At 34.2% G+C, this 23,336-nt stretch overlaps 1 protein-coding gene across 1 annotated transcript in view; it reads right to left on the bottom strand.

The window, feature by feature from the left end:
- The window catches only part of LOC123707471 (uncharacterized protein CG43867), a 258,717-nt gene that overhangs the window by 115,730 nt on the left and 119,651 nt on the right, over nt 1–23,336 (bottom strand). The gene's annotated exons all lie outside the window — the stretch shown is intronic.

Here is a 23,336-nt window from a genome sequence, read left to right as displayed (position 1 = left end):
AACAACAAATTTGAAAACGCTAAAAACACTTCATTTAAAACTCAATGAAATTCCAACGAAATTATTTATAAGATCAAAAGGCACTCGGAAAATGTGAAATGGAAACATTGAAAGACAATATTCTCTTAGAAAAGCATCTATGTCAAAATGATAAGGAAATGTGAGAATGCAACGCTGTATCGTATTTTCAAGCAAAAATACATTTGTGTAACTGAAATTTAACGTTCTACATTTAAATTTCTCTTGTGTATTTATTAATATCCTCTACGGGTGAGTGGGTGTGGTTCTCATTGAGTTTTTAAAGCCTTCCACGCACTCTTTATTACGTGGGTATTTAAAGAATCAATTACATATATACAATTATTGTAAAACGTGATAAACATTAATATAGAAACTCCTAAGTAATAAATTACGAACACGAAAGCTAATGCCAATTTCGAAATATCAATAAAAGAAGACAATTGTTGAACGCATACGCATTATTTACTTTACTAATTAGAGATTCATATGTGTACCACCGACTTTATACGAAGTAAAACATAACGGAAGCGTCGTAACACACTGGCATAGCTGTGTAAACAGAGATTGTGGAAGTATGACTTTGCATATATTCTGCGTTTTGTATGTTGTCGGCCATTGTCCATGTATTTCATAGATTAATTACATCATAGTGGGCTAGCTCGTAAATCTTGATGAAATTTTGTCTGTCTTTGTATATTAAGCTCCTTTGTCTTGACATTATACAGAGTTGGTATTAGAACATTTTCCCTAACACAATTACATGCGGTTAGCAAAGGAACGACTTTTAAACCAAATATATGTATGCTTTTTGTGGTATTTTTTTAATACCTAAAAGCTTTATTATATAATGCTAAAAATTCATTTTTTTAGTATTTACTTCAGTAAATAATACAGTTGATTGGAGGAAATCAACACTAAAATCTACTTAAAAATCATGTGAAGTCAAACTGTTGTGGTGACCATGGAAACGCAATAAAAAAACTATTTCACTGAAATAAATTATTTATATATAATAGTACTACTATATATAGTACAATGGAAAACAAACAACAGGTTTGCTTCCCATGCAGGCCCATGTCGATTGGTACCTATCGTTTACGGTAACTAATTTATTTAGAATATACTAAAATTACCTAATTCGACATGCCAGAAAAATATTTACTACTAATGTTTCAAAATGCTAATTTAATAGAAGGTTTCACCGTACCTAGCAAGTTAAGCTCATAATTGATTGACGAAGATTGATGTTCCTGAAGGCATAATGGGAGTAATGATATAAAGTGAAAAGTTTGATCAAATTTAAAGGAATCGATCTTTTCGTGCAAATTTAATGGATTCTAAATTTTGTAACCAAAGAGTAATAATTTCCTATCCAATATGTAAATTGACTTGTATTTCGTTTATTTATTTATTATATGGAACAGGAAATCGGATATGAGCCTCATCTGTTAAGTGTCACCATGGGTGACATTGGTGACATGGGTGACATTGGTGGATTGATCTGAAAAACTTGATTGGGTCTTGATTTTATTTATTTCATATAACTTACTTTATATTAAATTAAATCAAGAGCGATACCAGAGAGCCCGGAAATGCTTACCGACTTTTTCAGTATTGGTATACTCTTTTCTTAGGACCCTTTAAGTCGAATTGGATTAGAAATACTTCTATTGGCAGCTGGAAATATGTGATGCGCGGAAAAAAGGGCCTTAAAGCGCTTAATAGAACGACAGACGTCCGCTGAAGCTATGAATCCCATCATCTCCTATAGATCGGTAGTTCGATGAACATGGTTCCAGATAAAGTAATAATAATAATGTACTATTTCCATATAATTACCTCAGATTGCATCTGCTTGTTAAACATTAATTTTTAAGCAAGAAGCCAGAAGGCTCGCAAGGGTGTTGCCGAGCTTTTGAGTATTGGTACGATCTTTTCTTCACCCTAAGTCCAATTGGTTCGGAAATACTTCAGTGGGCAGCTGGTTCCACATAGTGGAGCCAGCAGCTGCATTTTTGTTCCTCTCATGATTTACATTTACTATGAGAAGGTATTAATTGCGCCAGAAAGAAAAAATCTATTAGTATCAGCCGGGATTCGGCCGTACGACCTCAGGGACCACACACCCTTAATCTACTAGGTCATACACACTCGCAGGTTAGTATAAAATCATAAGAATGTATAAAACTTTGAATCAGCTCGTAATTGCAGCTAATTGGCGTCGGTAAACACCCAATCACCGTCAAACTATGCCAGCTATAGCTATAAGAAATGTCTAGCATAATTCAAGCTTAGCGCATTAGCTTGCAGCTCATTTGCATTCGCAATTAACTTGAACCAAGCCGTATCTCGCATCTGATTATATCTGGACTTTATAGCACAATAATATTTTATGAAATATTCATAGTTTGTAATGCGTTAATTTAAAAGAAGATTACAATATTCATTTCTGTGAAATTACATTTTACCTCATCTATTCGAGATTCTGAGAGATTCTGTTCGTAATCGAGGCTTTGTATAATCAGGTATATATAGCCAAAGGTGAATGTTTGAATATTAAAATATAATTGATATTTTTGAAGTGAAACTTCTTCAGGCGTATGGGGGTAAATTTTTTACGCATGAAACGTCACGAAGATGCAGCGTTTTTGTGGTAAAAAAGGGATAGAGCGATTAAGACCGATTGAGATAGAGTGAGAAAAAATACACACTATTGGTTGATGTATTTGTTTAGTAGTTCCATATTAGAACTTTCAGCAATTCTGTCGCATAACGTCTTTTGTAGTAAACGCAGATTGTTTTTATTTATATTATCATTAGCACGTATACAGTGTGTGAACAGTGTGAATATAGATATATTAATACATGAAGTGATCATATACTGGTACATGATTATCTATTGGGGCTTTTACCTTAGTCATAATTAATTTACAAAGAACTTTCACTGACATGTGTACTTTGTACGCACGCGTTTTTTTTAATTGCATGGGGGTACAAACGAGCCTATGGGACGCTGAAAAGGGGAAGTCATCGCAGCCCATGGATACCCATTTTAGTAGGTCCGATGTTGGCCTTATAATTTGTGTTCGTTTCAAGGAATTTACAATAGTAAAGACTGGCTTAAAGTTACCGCGTTGTTTTAGCATATACAGTTAGGCAATCCAGTCTTCTAAACCTATTGAATGTTGTATTTGGTCTTTGAAAGTTATGTTTATTCAAATTTAAATACTTTCAAGTTCCTTGTCACATAATAAAATTTACTCACTATTGCTATTTGAATTTTGTATAGTACCCCAACACATACGCGTATAAAGCTTTTACTTTTTATACATTTTTTTAAATATTTGTTGTTACGTCTATTTATTTCAGGAGATTTATTTATTACGTAATCCTACGGCTAACAAACATTATGTAAAACAAAAAAATAATAATCTAAAGATATAGCCAAATATAAAATATACAAAAAGGACAACATTTACGACACTAAAAAATCAATAAAAATATTACATTTTAACTAAGTTATAACTTATTTAACTGTATCGTGTGAAACTGAGGGTATCTACACACTTACATACTCTCGCATACAGCCACAAGTGGGGTATGTTAATGTCGATGATTTTATGCTAAAGATATTCCTAATACTCCTTTTAACCATATTCCGCAATAGCTTGAACAAGTCAAGGCTTAAATATTGGTTGATGTAAGTCCGGGCTGCGCGATACAAAACTGAGTTTTTTGCATAGTGTTGATGTGAGAAACTTGATCGTGTGTATGAACGTGTTACTTTCCAAATGATTCAAGTTATCTCCAGATAAACATTCCCATAAGTATGTAAAGGGTGTATTCCTAAATCAATTTAAATGTCCACAATTGAAACTGTCTACATCCGTCACGCATGTCAGACTAACAGTTGACCACATACGTTCTAATGAGACCGCAAATTTTAACTGCGAGCGAACTGTGAATTAGGATAGGATGTAAGTAATTTAGTCACTCATAGTTAGATATACATAGTAAAAAATGGTAATTAATTGTCTCTAATGAAGTTTTATTCGTGCGTAGTACTCGCGTAAACCAAAGACAAGTAGACTGAAGTAGCGTTGTTGCCATGGCAACGATGATTCCATACAAATGATTTGTATTTTTTGCTGTAAAACTATATAAGTATACAAAAACAACCAGCAAATAGATTTACAATAAAAACAATGACATATGAACACACGCTTCGTTAAGACTTTAACCACAGAGAATAGACATCTGAGATTGCACAGACTATCAAATAAATCTAATAAAGACATTTCGTAAATTGTAAATAAGGCATTTTTAGTTTATAGCATTTTAAAATACATTCATTTACGTCTTAAAACGTCTGTGACAGAATCACTAATCAATTAATATTCAACAAGAAATATCTTATACAACTGAGAGAAGAGGAGCAAGATCAGTCGCCCCTGAATGAGCTACGTATATACACTGATGGTTCAAAAACAGGGTGTGGCTCAGGCGCTGGTATTTTCTCCTTTGATCTCAACATCAACATACACCTACCTCTGGGCACACAAAGCACAATCTTCCAATGTGAATGTGTCGCTCTAACCGAAGCAGCCAGAGCCGTACAGCGGATGGGAGTCAATGACTTTTACATTAAGCTCATATCGGACAGTGCATCCGTGCTGATGGCGCTCGGTAACGAAAACACAAACAGCAAATTAATACTGGAGTGTCACGAAGCACTGGAGGCAATAGCTCTAACAAATAGAGTTACCTTACAGTGGATTAAGGGACACAGTGGCTCTCTCGGCAACGATGCAGCCGACGAGCTTGCGAGAAGAGGCTCTGGTATGCTGGCCCGCATCCGCTCCTCCCCTTGCCCTTCTCGCTAGTTCGAACCTGGATTCGCCAGAGATCCATTGTACTCCAGAATCAACGATGGTCGCGAAGTGTAGATTGCAAACAGTCCAAAATGGCTCTGCCGGCTGTGAACCCGCAACTTACTAAGCGACTTCTAAACCTGAACAGAACCAATCTCAAAACAATCATAGGGACAATCACGGGCCATTGTCTCCTTAACAAACATCTTTTCGTCCTAGGCGCAACAGACAGCCCCTTGTGCAGAGGCTGTGTCAGCGCAGAGGAATCAGTCACCCACGTAGTCCTGGAATGCGAGGCTGTGGCTAATCAACGTACAAAAATCCTCGGAACAGTGAGGTCGCTCCGCGAAGCCTGTGAAGTGCCCGGGAGACTTCTGTGCTTCTGGAAGGAGTTGGGCTGGCTAAATTAGCCAGGGCTTCTACGCACAACGGACCGACTACGTGTCTAAGTGCGGAAATTGAGTCCACCCTACCTACCTACGTCTTAAAACCGAAAAAATTGTTTAAAATTTCGCGAGTGTTATAAATAGATTACAGATTAAAAAAATGCGATTTTTTAATGTCGTTCTTCGCACTAGACTCTTGAATTATTAAATTCATTCAAGATTTTCACTTCGTTAGTTAAAAATCCATGCATAAATAAGCGAAGGTACCCTAGTGAATCTCGGCACGGGATAATTGTATTTGCCAAGTAAACCTTGTCAGCTTGTTTGTACACCCCTTTTGCCTCAAGATATGAATCTTTCTTCGAGTACCTAACGAAATTGTGCTTCATTTTTAACTTCATAAGAACCTTCTTCTTCAAAAGAACGTTCTTAGTGTTATTATATTTGGATCGAATTTAATAGATTCCGTTTATTTGTTTATTAATAATCAATACGTGTATATTTAAAATTCTCTTATCAACACTAAACTAATTAAAATAAGGAGTATCTCAATTACTTATTTAATTTTGTACATAACCAACAGGCAAATTCATCTGATGTTAAGTGATACTTCATGTACACTTTTAATGACGGAGGTGCGTTATCGGCCTTTTAAGTATTGAAAAGCTATTTCTCGAAGGACCCTGTAGTTCAAAATAAGCGTATAAATAATCAGCGGCACTACAACGTTGTTTCTCAGATTTCTTGTATTATAATTAATGTACTTATTCCAAGTGGGTATATGTTATCTATGTGTGTAAACAAGTGTATAATAAAGTTATTTTTTTAAAAAGTAACCACAAATTCAGCTGTCTACGATATAAAGATTCTAAAAACTTACGAAAATCTAAAGCCCCATACATTTTATTGTATATTGCATAGAATAATGACATGAGCATTTTTATACATCAATATTATACGCCTACAAACAACGTATAGATCTGTATTTTAATTATGAGCCAAAATTCGTTTAATTTCCATCCCTATTCGAATGTCCGGGACTCAATTAAAATAATGAATTATGTCTTTCGTCGTATCAACATTAATATTAATCTACTAATTAAATTGTGTTAGTTAATTCTGATGTTAAAGGCCCATTAAAATTTTATGTTTCAAATGTATGCTACCCTTTCAAATGCTAGAGTTAAATCTAAATCTAAACTATAACAGAAGCGAGCCGAGCCCGAACTCCTGTTACGTTTTACTACCTGAAATGTGTTAAAATCTAAACCTCATAATAACGAGCCAGAAAATGTATATTTTATTTTATGACGACATCAAATACACCATATAAAAAAAGGTCACGGATTCAATAAAAAGTACAATTGGTCTAGTGTTTATGAATAAGCCTTGAACCGGATAGTAAAATATTATGTACTGATATAACCACAGACTTCAATTGTTCTGTATGGATCTATGATCGTCTACGATCTATGTTTACCATAGTAAACAAAAACAAAAGAAAGGTCATTGTCATTACGTAACAATCGTAACAAAAGGTTATTCAAAGCGAAGACAATGAACCTACACGATAAGGAATTTAGGTTAGTGATAGACTATACTAGTCTCTAAACAACCTTTCGAAAATATTTGTATAAAAACTTTTTTCTACAAACTACGTAACACATAAGACGTTTAATATACCTAGAAAAATGTTATGCACACGACAGCAGCTATATGCTAAGGCAAAGACTTTATAGTGTTAATACCATAAGTTTTGACAACAATTAAAAGTTCTCATTATTATGAATCAAGATAGTTAATATGATATTTTAAATAGTTCTGCCTGCTAATGACAAAGCCTCAACAGGACTCAAAGTAATGATTGGGTAATAAAATGTATTATTTATTTTATTTTATGACGACATCAAAATACACGATATAAAAGAGAGGAAAAGTACAATTGGTCTAGTATTTATGAGTAACAAATTGCGGACCTTTCTCTCCTTAATTAACCTCTTTTTGTCCTAGGCGCGACAGACAGTCCCAGGTGCGGAGCCTGTTTCAGCGCAGAGTAATCAGTCACCCACGTTGTCTTGGAATGCAAGGCTGTGGCTAACCAAAATAGAGAAATCTCGGAGCAGTGAGCTAACTACGTGAAGCCTGTGAAGTACACAGAAGTTTCGTGCTTAGTGCTTCTGGAAGGAGTTAGGCTAGCTTAGTTCGCCAGGACCCAACGCACAACTCATAGTACTAGACTGCTCGACTCGACTCTCATAGTATTAGTGCGGAAATTGAGTTCACCAACCTTTAACCTTTATGGCAGATTTTACGATAATTAATAAATCTGAATTTCAAACAAAAATGTATTATTATTACAGGCTACTAAATCTATAGTTACACTATTTATAACAAAGATATAAATAATACAATAAAGAAATCAATTTTGACTAAGGGTCAAGAAAAGAGCGTTACAAGTCATAAAAAGCAACGCACTAGCGAGCCTTCTAGCAATGTGAGTATGCATGGGTGGTGGTATCATTTAACTTCAGATGAGACTCCTATTACATAAAAAACTAAAAAGTTATTTGTTAAAAGACCGTTATCTAAATGGCGTATTTTAGTGTACCATAGTGTATTTATCAAAGGAATCCATAGCAGACTAAACCACGCTTAGACAAAAAGGAACATTCCGTGACGAAAATATATTATTTCACTTTAAACATAAGAGGTTGTTATGGTGTACAAATGTTTTCATGTTTAGTAGCTTGATTATTTTATTAAAGAATTTACTCATATTAATAATCCGTAGGTCATTGGTCTGAACTTAGCACTAGTGTTATCTTCGAGATTGTAAGATTTAGTATTACACCATACTACAGAGAAGCACATACAAAGAAGCTTTCATAAACTATTCCTGCACATTGTCCTAAGCATGGTATATAATTTACACTTCAAAACTTTTTAATTTACCTCTATAAAAGATAAATATAATAAATTGAAAATCATTTAAATTTGCAAAATTTGAACATTTCGCAGAATATACATTGAGGTGTACGCAAGTGTTTATTTTGCAGTCTTGTTTTCTTATGTGTAGGTATATAATATGGTATGTGTAGGTATACACTGCCACTGGTTCCAAACTTTTAAACTTTGTTTTGATTTGCGTTTTATATATATTAAATAATTATTACTACTATGTAGGTTAAGACTTGTAGATACTGTATATTTGTTTGTAAAATAACAGTATTTATATTATGAATTTCTTATTCAGACGTCGTCGCTTCGTGGCAGAGTAATAAGCATGTTTGATTCAAAACTTTATAACAGCAAGAACATGACAAAGCTCAACGCTGCAGCAGCTTTTAACTAACTTTGACAAGAGAAAGGCAAATTGGACCTATTAACATCTTACTAACATGTATTTCACTATAAATACTAAATGTATCCTAACATATTGTATTCACTTTAATATCTTATTTACTGTTTTTCTAGTTTTAGGCATAAATAATATTATGGACTTTTGAGAGGTTTACATAATATATAGCGTATATGTACTATTGTAATCCAGTGAATTAAATTAATGTGTGATAGCAGAAAATTACACAGATTCCTATTTCAGTTCGAGTAATATTCGTTATTCGTCAAGAGAGCAAGAGGTTTCAACGTGCGGCTCTTATCCCCGAGGTTTTAGGTTTTGTGTCCGGCTGTGCACAAATGGACTTTTTTTCTATGTAAGCATTAACCATTCGGTGGAACAGTGAAGAAAATAAACCTCTAATTTGTAAATATAAACCATCCAGGGTGCCACACAAACACATACAAAAATTTCAATCAAATCGGTACAGCCGTTTAAGAGGAGGACTTACATACGTACATTAGAATTATATATATATACCGTTTATTGACTTGAAAACCGATTTTATTCGTTTCGAAGTAATGTCTTAAAAATATTAAATGCCGCAGTTACAAATATGTAACCGCTTCAAAACACTACATCTTGTGATGGCTGCTTCAAATAAGTCCTCTAGCTTTGACTCCACTAAGCTAAATGTTCGTTGTAACTGTGTCGTAACGATTATTGCCCCGTGTGTGTTAAGCCTTAGCTCCTACTGCGCAGCTGATGCGAGGTCAGTGACACTTGGCATGACATTGTTCTGGCATAGACTTCCTATTTCGAATACCTAGGCCTAGGCTAGGCGTAATGTTTAGTAATTAAACGAAGTTTTGACTGTTGCGGTGTTCGGTGTGTCATACTATTATCGTGGAATAAATTGTAGGTTAATTTGACGAAATTATACTAGTTGCTATGATCAGAATCAATCTTAGTTAGTAAAATTAGGGACAATTACGGGCCAGTCTCCTAAACAAATAGCTGCTTGTCCCTAGAATTCAGTCATCCATTGTCCTGGAAGACTGTGGTTTGCCACCGAGAAAACGTTGGAGCAGTGAGGTCGCTATATGAAGCCTGCAAAATGCCCTGGAAACTTAGCTTATGGAAGGACATAGGCGGGCTTTATTAGCCAGGACTTACGCACAATGGATGAAATTTGCGTCTAAGTGCGGAAACTGAGTCCAGTCTACTAAACTACAATGTCAGTTGTGAACCGAGAATTATTTTATGCTAAATTTATGAAGTATGGGATTGTTTGATCATACAATGCCTATAATGAAGGTAAAATCAATCTGGAACAGTTTAGGAAAACACCTTTTGTATGGCTATTTCAGTTTTACAATAATTTACCAAGAGAATTAAAACTTCTTCCGACTAGAGCCTTTAACAATCGACTTGGTGCATTAATTTTGGAAAAAATGATTATTTGCGTGAGCCACTGTAGTTGATATAAATTCAATAACATTTGATATGATATGTACGATACAAATAATATAAGAATTGACCAATCTATATGACTAATAATGTAAAATGTAAATTATGTGTGTGGCAGAATATGCGAACCTACTATTGTACCATATTCTTGCAATAAATTAATAATTATTATCTTTATTCTGTATATGTATATGTTCGTTCTGTATTGTCATGAAGATTAGTTGTAATCTATTAATCTGTTATAATACAATTAACTAATATGTTTTCATAATCCATTCAGAATAAGAAAACTATAATAATGACATATATTACTGCGATAATGAGCATGAGACAATTGGTTTTTTCTCTATATGTGCGCAATTAGCATTTGGAAGGAAGTAAGGAAACCAGTGTTCTCCGGTGACCCACGCTTCACTGGGGCAATGGGGTGGTAGAGGTGGGCGAATCACAAATGAACTTGACGTTTTTCATTATGTTTTTTAAAATTTATTAAACAATTTCCAAGTGATTTCTTTCTTTGGACGTCATCGAAATGTTTTAGGAAAAAAATAATTTTAAAAAGCTTAAGGTAAGGCAGAAAAAGGATTGCAAACATTGGTCCACCCAAAAGTCGACGGCGAGTAACACAGAAAGCCGATCATTTCCTAATATTAAGCCCGAAACATCAGTTATCTTATAATAAGCTTTTTAAAGTAATTCAAAACTATGTAGAATAGCGCTCAGTTGAAATTAGTCTTATACAACTTGTGAATACGAAGCAATAAAATGTTATATCGAACAGGTTAGTTTAATATGCAATAGTCGCATATTTTGTTAGTAGGTCAAGGAACGAACCCACGTACGCGTTCACCACACCCACGGAGAGTTGTGAATGGTACTGTGACGAATATTGACAACTAGAATTATGCCCTGACTTTGGTAAAAGTCCGAGTACATTATTAGCTGTTATTTTTGACATTTGGTAGAGACTTCGATTCAGTATTACTGTGCTATGTGTATTTTGTTTTTAGCCGCTTTTAAAAGTTAAGAAGGTTATCAATTCGACGTGACGACGAAGCTTTTATGCGTTATTGCTTTTTTAAAATTTTGACGTGTAATAATTTTGATATATTAATCTTCACTTAGAGGTTGAAAAGACGACTTTGAGGGTGAGATGCATAGTCTAAACTTAGCGCTAAAGATGACTTCCGTATGTCAAACGAGGATTTGAAGCTCTAACACCCAGTACGGCTATCTAGTAGACATAATACTGTCACGCGTTTTGAAAGACAGCACAGCATATCATCAACTAAAGTATTGACTGACCAACTTTACCAATAATAAAGTGTTTTTTTTTATACAACGATCATACGAGATGGCCAAAAAGGCCAGTCGTCCCGGCCCATGAACAACCATTTAAGTGTGTTTAAGACAATTCGAGGTTGTACCTCCCAAGACCCTCCGTCTTTCTACAGTCGAGTGGATTCTAAAGATGTGCTGAATACAGCAAAGTTGCTACATATAAAGGGTTTGTATTAAATGAATTAATCAATACGCAAAATCTATAATCGGTTTAAGAATATACTATCGTACCAAATCGACAATACCTAGCATTTCATTAAGTATTCTACACAGTACTGCACATGCGTTGGAGTATTGTTTACGTATGTTGCCTACTAAGCAGTAATTTACAAATGTTGGACATGTCAACAGGATTATACACATCCTGTAGACAAAATAATATAACTGTATTTAGTTTAATAGGAACTTGGTTACTCAATATTAAATTGGTAAATTGATAAATTGAATTAATTCCGTTTTATAACAAAATGACACAAAGGAAATTATTGTTAAGCTTAATTTGTTTATTGAATTGGCTTGGAAACGGTTACACATTAAGGTTTTTGAATCGCGTCTCTAAATCGAGCACATATCTAAATAAACACTTGTATTAAGCTGTGAGGAAACCGGTAATTAGACTTAATATCCGACTCAGGCGCAGAAGGCTATTACTGATTTGCATATCATTAATAGGGCTAGGAAATTGTTTAAGACACAAATATACAATATTGACAATATTCTTAACCTAAATACTAATAACTGTAAACAATTAAAACAAATTTTAAAAGTTTGGTCCCTGTGGCATTGTCCCTATAATGCTGGCGGAATTAGCTCGATGTATAACTTATGCGACGGAGGAAAGCACCAGCTCTGAGGTCACCGGTACTATCAACCAGCCGTCTTAAATGTTTAATTAGCAGTGCACTAAAACCCCAAGAGTACAATTCAAAGGGAACGAAATTAAATTTTGGAGGAAATACTCTACTACTACTACTAATTTTTTTATTGTTACAAAAGATGATAAAACTGATCGCCAGTATAACCCAACTCCAGTATAGTACTAGCCTACGTTAAACTTCAACAGAGTGGAAATGAAGAAAACTCACGTGAAAATCATCTCTGCAATGTGCAATTAATGTTGCGCAACTTCTAGTACATAATAAGCACAAGTTTTTCGAAGTTTAAACTTAAAAGTTGTTAATTAAACTTGTTCTATCAGTTAATTATTTGCTAGGTTTCAATTAAGTTACTTGTTTATTAATAGATCGTGGTTATAGATTTTTAAAGATGTGTAACTCTATGCCACATATGTGTGAACATAATTTTTTTTAATGTAATAGTTTTCTACTCCTCTTCCATTGTGTCCAGGGACTCTTCCATCTCTCAAATTCTTACTCTCTCAAAATGTTACTTTTAGAAGATTATACACAACACATAATATATGTTACCGTGTGCATATTATACGTAATCAAAAATAATTATTGGTAAAGAGAAACATTCCAATTGAATTTTATGTTTTACCAATTCTAAAAAGACCGGACCGCACCTGCGAGCCTTTTGCCAATGTCAGTGGATTCATGGACGACGGTATCACTTAATATCAGATGTGCATCCTGACTGTTTGAATCCTGTTAAAAAGTTGGGTCGTAGGTTCGAACTCCGGCTGTGCACCAATGGACTTTCTTTCTATGTGCGCATTTACCATTCGCTCGAACGGTAAAGGAAAACATCGTGAGGAAATGCCTTAGACCCAAAAAATCGACATATGTCAGGCACAAGAAGCTGATGACTTGCTTATGAGATTGACATATATGATGAATCACTGATTTATTTAGTTTTTGTGTTTTTCTTTCATGTCTCCTATTTTGTTTCTGTGCTAGTTTTGTCCGAATAACTGTCTATTATATATTTTTTCACTTCTTGCAAACCATATCTATTTTTTTCTCACAAGGGTTGTCTGGACGAGCTCGCTCTAAAACGTTAAGGCCGCCAGTTGCCTTTTCATTTAACTATGTCAACTGTATTATATTTCTGGACGCAACGCAGTTAATAAATAAATAAAACTAATAATAGCTATCCCAGTTTCTCCAGATAATAATTGCTTTCCAAGCATCATTAATATCGAAAGCATCTAATCATATTTAAGCTTCTTATAAACAAACAACAATAGAACCTTCCACGTTATAATAAAGCAGAGTACAATGTACTGAACGAGTTTGATTATTTTTTTAAAACTATCTTTTACAAAACTCCACGGTCCAAGTGCTTTTCAGAAATCATAGGCAGTGGGTTCGTTGCCGAGAATAATTGTTTTGAAAACGCACGAGGCTACAGCTATTATAATATTTCATGATGTTAAGTGATAAGCCCATAGACACTCTTTTCTTGAAGGACCCTTAGTCGAATTGGTTCGTGAGCACTTCAGTGGGCAGCTTTCTTAAGAAACGCTCAGTTGTGGAACGACGGACGTCGAGGTGATACGGATGGTTTTTTGTATTCTGCCTTGACGTCCGATAGTGAAACTTGCCTGCAGATACTAGACCAAAAAACTCATATTAACACTTTCCACGGCAGAAGATGCACAGTGACCCCACATCCTTACGTTATACCAATGCCGCACGGAAATTGTTCGTTGAATACGCAGTTTTAAACAACCTACTTGTCACTCTTATCGTGATATCGAATGGAGGTCGAAAATATGAATAATATACATGGAAGAATAAAACGAGCCAACTAATACAGAAATTAATAAAAAACAGCACAGTGCTTATTTTCCATGGTTAAGTATTTGCCTTCGAAATGTATAAGCCAGACCATATTTTATTCTACCCTAGCTTCTTACGATGAAAGAGCCTGGTTTTCAGCAGAGTGGTCCCTCAAAGAAATGTCTGAACAAAGGACCAGCGTACTTTGAGCCCTCGGGACATTCATATTCACTGAATTCAAAATTTATGAGCTTTCACTCCGTTTGATTTCCGCTTATAATTACGCTAGCTTGGACATAATAAATAGAGCCTTCAATTTAATCCTGATTTTTATATTTATTTACCAAAATAAGTTATATACACACCTTCATGTATAAAATCGAAAATATATTTTGAATTTCCAAAACATCAAGAATTAATTAATAGCAGAAACAAAAATGATAAATTTCAGAGTAATTTTTAAAAGCACGTAATACTTCTAAGCAATAAAAATAATGCCTTGCTGAATCAAAGCCACAATGTTGAGACTTTCATCTAGATAACTTAAAGCTTAAAAAATTAGAAGAACAACCAAGAACCATAACATACAGAACTGTAATTGAATTCAGGCTCACCGTAAGCTTTAAGCACTCATAAAAAACACTCATCTTTATCACACATAACACACACACAATTCTTGAGCTATAATCGAAAACATAAATATCCCGTAAAACGTAAAAAAAACTGTAGTAATTTTCTACTAAGCTTCATCAGTTTTTAAGTGTCTTTGTCATTTGTATTAGAACGACCGTTATTTAAAATCAATGTTTTACAGTATTAACCACACTTAAATATTTTCGATTCAATATTTTTAAGTGAACGGGAAACAGGCAAATTTTCCCACAGCTGAATGTAAAATTGTGATTTTTTATTGTTCATTTATATAATAGTAATATACGTATATTAAACAAAGCACAAATTAACTGTAATATGGCCAGTTAATAACTGAGATGAGAGAGAGAATGCATAAAATAAAGCGATATTAAAACCGCTTGTGTCTTTAACATAAAAAAATACATTTAGTAATACTATCATTTAATATTATACGTAGAAGAATTAAACAGTGTTGAAAAATATATAAAAAACAGTGAAATTAAAATTATTTATAGTTTTTTATATATATTAACATAATGTGATATCTATTTACCTATTATCATTAGACACCAAACACATTTGCAAACACATAACTAATGTAAAACACACACACCAATTAAACGCAAATAATATTACATATACACAAAATTCAATTATTCTAAATATCTATAACGCGTAACGTATAACGGTTTTTACGAAAATAACGGCGTAGATCGTAGCAGGCGTCTACGCTACGCGAGCTCCGTAACACGACTGGTTACTATAGCAGCAGACAGCTACGAGATACGTACTTGTATATGTTATGTCAAAGCCTTATGAGGTAAACATTAGGTTTTGATTATGGAATAGAGCCTCAGAATAATATTACTGACGTTAATATTTCAATTGTTTAATATAATATATTTCTCTAGGTTTTTAAACGCAGTAAGTACTATTTGCTAAACATTTGTTAACAAAACAAAGGATTATATGGAGAAATGATTTCTATTGTTAAGATATTTTTATTCACAAGAGTCGTGTAAATACGTGAACAATAAAACATTTTCTCACTCATCAGGTAAACGTTACCTACGTTAGAAACACAATAGTAGCAGAGAAATCCTGGCATGTGAAAGGAATAATCATAATAACAAAAGCCTGAATTTGCCTTTAGGCAGGGTCTGGGGTAAGGGTCACCACCTTGTCAACCTCGCACCTATATAATATAAATAGTTTCTTGTATATGTTTTGGAAACTTCCATTTAACATAGTATTTTCTTTTGTTAACATGGCTTTTACACATTAAGAAAACACTTTTTAAACGGATTGAAGCTATGTATTATTATAAACTTATAATTATTTACATAATTTTAAATTTAATTTCTTTTTCCGACGTTTTGCGTGCTTTACAGCGTGCGTGGTCACGGTGACCGTCTTATTAAATATTAAATATAATAATAATAAAATGTAAAATTATGTAAATAATTATAAGTTTATAATAATACATAGCTTCAATCCGTTTAAAAAGTGTTTTCTTAAAAAAAAACCGACGTTTTTATTCCCGGTTTTTTTTCCGGTCACCGTGACCACGCACGCTGTAAAGCACGCGAAACGGTGTAAAATAATTATTAGTTTATAATGATACATAGCTTCAATCCGGTAAAAAAGTGTTTTGTTTCAACTCCAATTTAAGTTATAGTATATTTCTACTTTTAATGTTTGTATGATGATTTGCTATTTTAAGTACCGAGAGTTTTCTTACGCCAGCTTTTTCTTCCGACCTCTGTATTTTTTGCCGATGTCCACTGAATCAAATTTAATGACGCGGAATAAGTGATACCTGTATCTATATTCCATATATTTTTTTTTACGACATCTTAGTAATACATTAGGACTTAGTACAACTTATAATTTAATTATATCAATTAAACTGAGTTCACTGTGATCAGAAGAGACAGTTGTTTTGGTTTAAAAGTAATAAGATTGAGTGAAATTTTATCAATGCGGGTTAAGACTGCTTGCTTTTAAATAAGACCTGCCTTTTTTAAGGGAGTACAATCGACAACAGTTACCTTTGGTATAAATGGTAGAACTGAATATAAAAAATAACAAGCACGTAAGCACCGGTCTATGTCAATATTCGTGACTGTTAGATAGAAATTATTTTATCATGAAATAAAAGACAATCAAACTATGTTAACAATATGTTCAAGATGATTGAACTAAACGTAATCTCAGTCAAGATTACACGACAACCGGGAATGACAGATGTCGCGACAAATTGCTCTTGAATCATTCATTCATTCACTCATAAGGGGTTGATTATTCTATCAGGTAGCACTTAATTATGCATTAAAACCTTTTGTACGTGCATAACAGATTACTTCGCTATTAATTTATTAATGACTCACTTTATACTGTTGATTAATGTTGGCTCTCGGTTCTCTCAAGCCCGAGGTCATGCGTTCGAATCTACAGCACTAAAGTATTGATCAATATATACTTTATCTTCAAAGAAAGTGCTAATAGAACGGCCTTCCTGTAATCGGACATATTGTAATTATGTCAGAGACGTAAACAGTGAAAAAAGCAGGACGCCTAAGAAAATACTGCCCGAAACGGCCCCACATAGAAAAATGTAACAGGAAAACAGACATGGAATCTAAATACTTTTTGTCTCAATTTTATACAAAAGATGAAGCTTAGTAAATAGATAATATTTTTCATCAATGTACCTATCATTCAATTTGTATTGAAATAGATTGTGTGAAAAAAGTTTCTACTATCAAAGAAATCCTTCGCTAAAATAGCCTCGTTTCAACCTTTACTTAACCGGTAGTGTGGGAAGCCACCTACACAAGTCCTACTTAACTTTCTGCAGTTAATAACCATCAATGTTTTTTAAATTCGATTAAAAAAACTGCTTTTTTAAATTATAAAATGTTATGTTTTTGATATACATTATTTTTGTTATAGGCACAGAGCCTTCTGTGCACAACTACACCCCACACATCTGTGGTTTGTTGATTTCCTCACGTTGTTATCATTAATAAGTGTTTTGCGGGCATAGTTCAAGATGAATACGAACGACTTGTTTTAGTAATGCTCTAAGTAAGGTTGAGACTTTGAGTGATATTCATAAATAAGACTTTTGATCCGCGTTTATCAAAAGCATACTGGGTTTCGTAATACAGAGGTCATTGTTCTCGACTTTGTATCTTATCTTTAGGCTAACACTCTTCTCTAAAATATATAACGTTGAAATCTTAGATAATTTTATCCATTGTGGTAATAAAAACCACACAGTTCCTTGGTCTGTAGCCAACTGTAAAGTCTCGGTGTCAACCGCACTAAGAGCATTTTTATTCTTATACCATATCAGAGATAAGTAGAAAGAATGCATTCAGAATAGTCTCGCAATATCGCAGTTATAAAGACTTTTAAAATTTCATATATGATAACAGTGTATTATAAATCATTTGTTAAATAAAACCATACAATAGTGGGTAGGTGACGTTAGGGAATACTATTGAACAAAACAGAACAAGAAAATATTAGTTATAAGTACTGTGAAGTGTTATTGGATACTTTCTCATATAAATATTTTTTAGTGAATTACGAGTTATGCAACATAACTAATGTTAGGTTTAAATATATATTTTATAACCGGATTAAAGCTATAGCTAATTATTTTACATAATTATAAGTTTATAATATATATTTTAGTTCATAATTAGCAGCGCAAACCAAATGTAAGGAATCATTGCACACTTGAAGCCAAAAAGAGCCCTTTAGTTTTTCCAACACTTATAAATTGTAATTATAACATTCTTGTTTCCGATAATGGCCAATATTTCGACTACTTAAATTTTTTATCGATAACAGAATCCTTAAATAAGTCAAGTTAGTTTCTTGTTAGTCTAATTTTATGTTAGTTATAAGTTTATTTATTTATTATCTTATACAAAAATATACACATAAAAAGTAGGTTACATAAGTAAGGCAACGGGCGGCCTTATCGCTAACAAACGATTTCTTCGAGGCAAGCCTTATTTGGAACAACAAAAACAGGAAACACCTACAGAGGGTAATGTACATAAATAATTATTAAAAGAACTCAACATAACAGATAACACTACCTTCAACTAAAACACAAAGTAATAAATATTAATTACTTGAACCAACGTATATAAAGTACAGATAACATAAATTAATATGACAAAATTAAATAACTTAAAACTAAGTAAGGCTAAATTTTAATGTCCTTTGATGTCTCAGTGAAGAGAAAATTTAATATAAAAAAAATTGTTAAACGTAACCAAAGATTACCGTATTTTTTATTCATTTTCAATACCAAACTAGTTAGTTCAAAATATACGTCGTCAAAATTCTAGTAATTTCAGATAGGTCATTTTAAGTATCGTCTATATCCAATATAAAAAATAAAACATTAAAAGTACAGTAATACAACAAAGCTCCTAGATCTCGTTGAAGCGTGGTTTTTAATACTTAGTTAATAAAAGGCAACTTCTAAACAGATTAACTAGAAGAAAAACTATTATCGTTCCTAGTTCAATTAAGTCACCGAAGTTAAATGAAGTCCGCAAGAAGTTTCGATTTAAACTAACTTCGGACACGACATTCTTTAGACAATTTCTCGGTCTTGTGAAATTGAGCTCAATTCGAATTTAGAATTGACTTAATGCTTGAAGTTTTATCGTCTACATTTAAAAAAAATATCTATCTTTCATCTATAGTACATTGTCAAATTCTGATTCGTTAAGAGGGTCTTCAAAGGGTCTAGTCTCATATTGGAATCGATAATTCTCTTTAACTTCCAATAGCGAAGCCAATGGAGACGTTTTGGTATGAAATTTCAGGATAGTTATATTTTCGTACCGCTGATATTGCAGCGATGCTTTTGCGTATAAGAAATGAACAACTGAACTTCTACCGCATTTGGAGAGTGTTCAGAGGAATTGTGCGGTCTAATACCTGCAGCTGAGTTTCATTATCGGACGTCAAGGCAAAATACCATCCGTAACACCTCGACGTTCGTCGTTCCAGAACTGAGCGTTTTCTAAGGCAGGTTTTGCCGCGCACAGCCACTATGTGGAACCAGCTGCCCATTGAAGTATTCCAAACCAATTCGACTAAGTGTCCTTCAAGAAAAGAGCTTACCAATTCTTGAAAGGAAAGATAGGCAACGCACTTTTGAGCCTTCTGGCAATGTGAGTATGAATATGATATGTTAAGTATAATATTTTTTTGATACATTGTGACCTCGTGGAACATTACGATCTAGGCTAAATTTAGACTAATAAGTAATTTAACTAAGACTAAGAAGGATTTTTAACATAAGAAAAGTCCAATAACACTTACAGTCTCTATTACGGGACGAAACTGTTCTTGTGTTCTATTTTGTTGGTTTTATCTTAGTTTTAAGCTAAAACGGCACAATAAAAACTATTTAAAAACATTAATATATCTATATATAGCTGTGTATTATATGGTTTATTTATAATAACAACATTTGGAGGTACATACGATAGATTTAACGCCCCGAAAAATGGAAAACGGTAAAAACAATTTTTTGGCATGTCATCCATTCTGTTCCACATGGCTTGAAATCTGTTGTGAGGCTTACTCATACATATCTATTTGAATAAAATCGAAGCAATATATTTTTGTAGTGGGAAACTGTGAAAAATGTTTCTTTGACAATTTCCACTAACGATGATAGAGTTTTTTTCAATATTTTATATAACGTCTATTGTACGTTTATTTATGAAAACCTTTTTTTATAGAACAGTGCATTTGAGCAGTGTTGGCCTATTGGCTTCAGCGTGCGACTCCCATCCCTGAGGTCGTGGCTTCGATCCCCGGCTGTGCACCAATGGACTTTCTTTCTATTTGCACAATAAACATTCGCTCGAACGGTGAAGGAAAACATAGTGAGGAAACCGACTTGCCTCAGACCCAAAAAGTCGACAGCGTGTGTCAGGCACAGAAGGCTGATCACCTACTTGCCAATTAGATTAACAAATGATCATGAAACAGATACAGAAATCTGAGGTCCAGACCTAAAAAGGTTGTAGCGCCATTGATTTTTTTATTTTTTTATAGGACATAGGCAGAATGGGCAGGAGGCTCACCTGATGTTAAGTGATAGCGCCGCCCATGGACACTTTCAAGCAAGTGTGATGCCAGACTTTTCAGAATTGGAACATTCTTTTCTTAAATCACCCTAAGTCGAATTAATACTCTCAATGCCAGGGAGCTCGCGAGTGCGTTGCCGGTCATCTCGGAATTGGAGCGCTCTTATTTTGAAGCACGTAATACTTTACTAATATATAAGCCGAATTATTACGAGGTATGCACATTTAATACCAGAGGGATCGTAAGTGTGTTGCCGGCCTTATACGAATTGGTACGCTCTGTTTTTGAAGGACGTAATTCTTAACTACGTTCATAATAGACGCAGACCTTTTATGTATCTAACGATATAGTATATGATAACGATAATTATCTTATTCCTTCACCGAAAGTGTTTTCAAGTCTGACTCATTACTAGCACATTTTTCTGAACGCCGCCGCCCACTAGATGATTATTCAATATGCATTAACAAATCAAATTCTATCGTATCACAATAAATTAAGGTTGAAGTTTGAATGTGTTAATATAAAGGTAGATAGCCCACACTAAAAGCAATTGACAAAGACCTTCATGAACAGGCACACATCAATGTTATTTGATAAATAAATCGCAATAAACACCGCACATAACTTCCGAACGACTGCCTACTCTTAAATTTTTTTTGCCTTATTCCTAGGAGGATTGTGTAAAAAGTAAAAAAGATGGAACACGATATTAACAGAAATTGAAATATAATAAAACATATAATATTTAATATATAAGAGCCACAATTCCAAAATATCGTGGAGCTCACTCTGTGATATAAAGATGTGCGATAGAAAGAGAACACTTTGGCTGCTCACCAATCACCGCAAGTAGATAGTAAGTCAACTGTCCCGTCTTGTTTAAAATATATTTTGACTAAAACATTGATTGGACACAGTCTATGCAACAAGAGTCACTTTTTAGGTCGCAGACCGAGTCAGTATGTAACGTACATAAATATATTTGTAATAATAATTCAAGTTTATATCCATTAAATATTTAGAACTTGAAAGCCAGTATCCAGTGACAAGTGGCACATCACAGCGGTGATGGGAGATTGTCGTTTCGGCCAAGACACATTTTGGGTTTCAGAGGTAAAAAGGTAAGATACAGAAACGAGAATTTGACACGCAAATGTCCAAATCCATTAGTTATCCATATTTGCATTCAGAGTCGAAGTCAAACTTAGGATTAGTTTACGAGAAGTGATGGAAATGGCGACTTGAGGTAGATTATAAGCGTACGATGTTTCGATCTGAACCACGATCGTACACGTTGGAAGATATTCCGTTTATTCGTCGAACATTTTTTTCGATTTATAGGGCAGGAGGCTCACCTAATATTTAGTGATATCGGGTGAGGGTGGCGACACCCATGGACACTCTCAATGCCAGAGGGAAAAAAATGGTACGCTTTTTTGTTGAAAGTGGTTTTACAGATGTGACGTCCGTCCGGAATGGCTGGGTAGATCTATCTGGTAAAGTATACAATTCACAACTTAAAGCACACGCTGGTGACGAGACCCACCGATCCTACCTTCCACCTGCTGACCATTTCCTGGAACAACATCTTGTTGAAGAATGAGGCTTAAGTCTAAATAATTTTCAGGCAGTCGCCGCGAGTAAGCGCCATTATGATCCAGTGTGTGTTCTAGCACCACGAAGCGGAAGCCATAAGCGAAGTTTATTGGTTGAGGGCCGAAGCCAGACACAATGGTAATGTGGCAGCTGGACCCTGCGCTTGGCGCAATCAAGGTGTTGAAAATAACCAAAGAAAACCATTGGCACTGGGGGACAAACTGGCTGACGCGAGCATCGCCGAGTTACACCATGAACGCGGTCAGACAACAGCTCAAACCACAGCCAAATGTGTGAGGAGGCGGTGGTGCCGTCTGAGCGGCGTTGGTGGCGTAGGCTTGAGGAGGTACCAACCATCACTGGACATATTCAGGATTGGGTGCAAATTGTTGCAGCAGACAATTAAATGATCTATATTAATTATCAAATTAATATTAATAACAAATAGCTTTTAATTATGTTTAATATTAATTTCGTCCTTTATTGACCTACATAATTATATTTGATATGCGACATTTTCATAAAATCATCTCGGCGTAAAGTTGTCTCTAAATCTCAAAGGAGACCCCGCGGCACGTTGCTAGGCAACGGCACGTATCTGAAATTTTCTAATTTCACCCTTTTGTGACTAACACACCAATTAAAAACGGTGTTGAGACATAGCTTAGGATTATTTTCAGCTTCATGTGGTCTTATAGATGGTACACCTATATTTCTTCATGCATACGAGAAAATACATCTTAAGTTTTAATTTTATATAGTTTGAAGTCTTTTGCGAATTTATTAAAATTTTATATTTGACAAATATAATCAGTTAAATCCCAGAGGTTTGATGTATGAGTAGTTGACTTTACGA

The sequence above is a fragment of the Pieris brassicae genome, chromosome 1 (genome assembly GCF_905147105.1).
Source record: "Pieris brassicae chromosome 1, ilPieBrab1.1, whole genome shotgun sequence".
Lineage (NCBI taxonomy): Eukaryota > Metazoa > Arthropoda > Insecta > Lepidoptera > Pieridae > Pieris > Pieris brassicae.
Note: the sequence above shows the minus strand (reverse complement) of the source record. Positions and strands in the feature narration are given on the sequence as shown.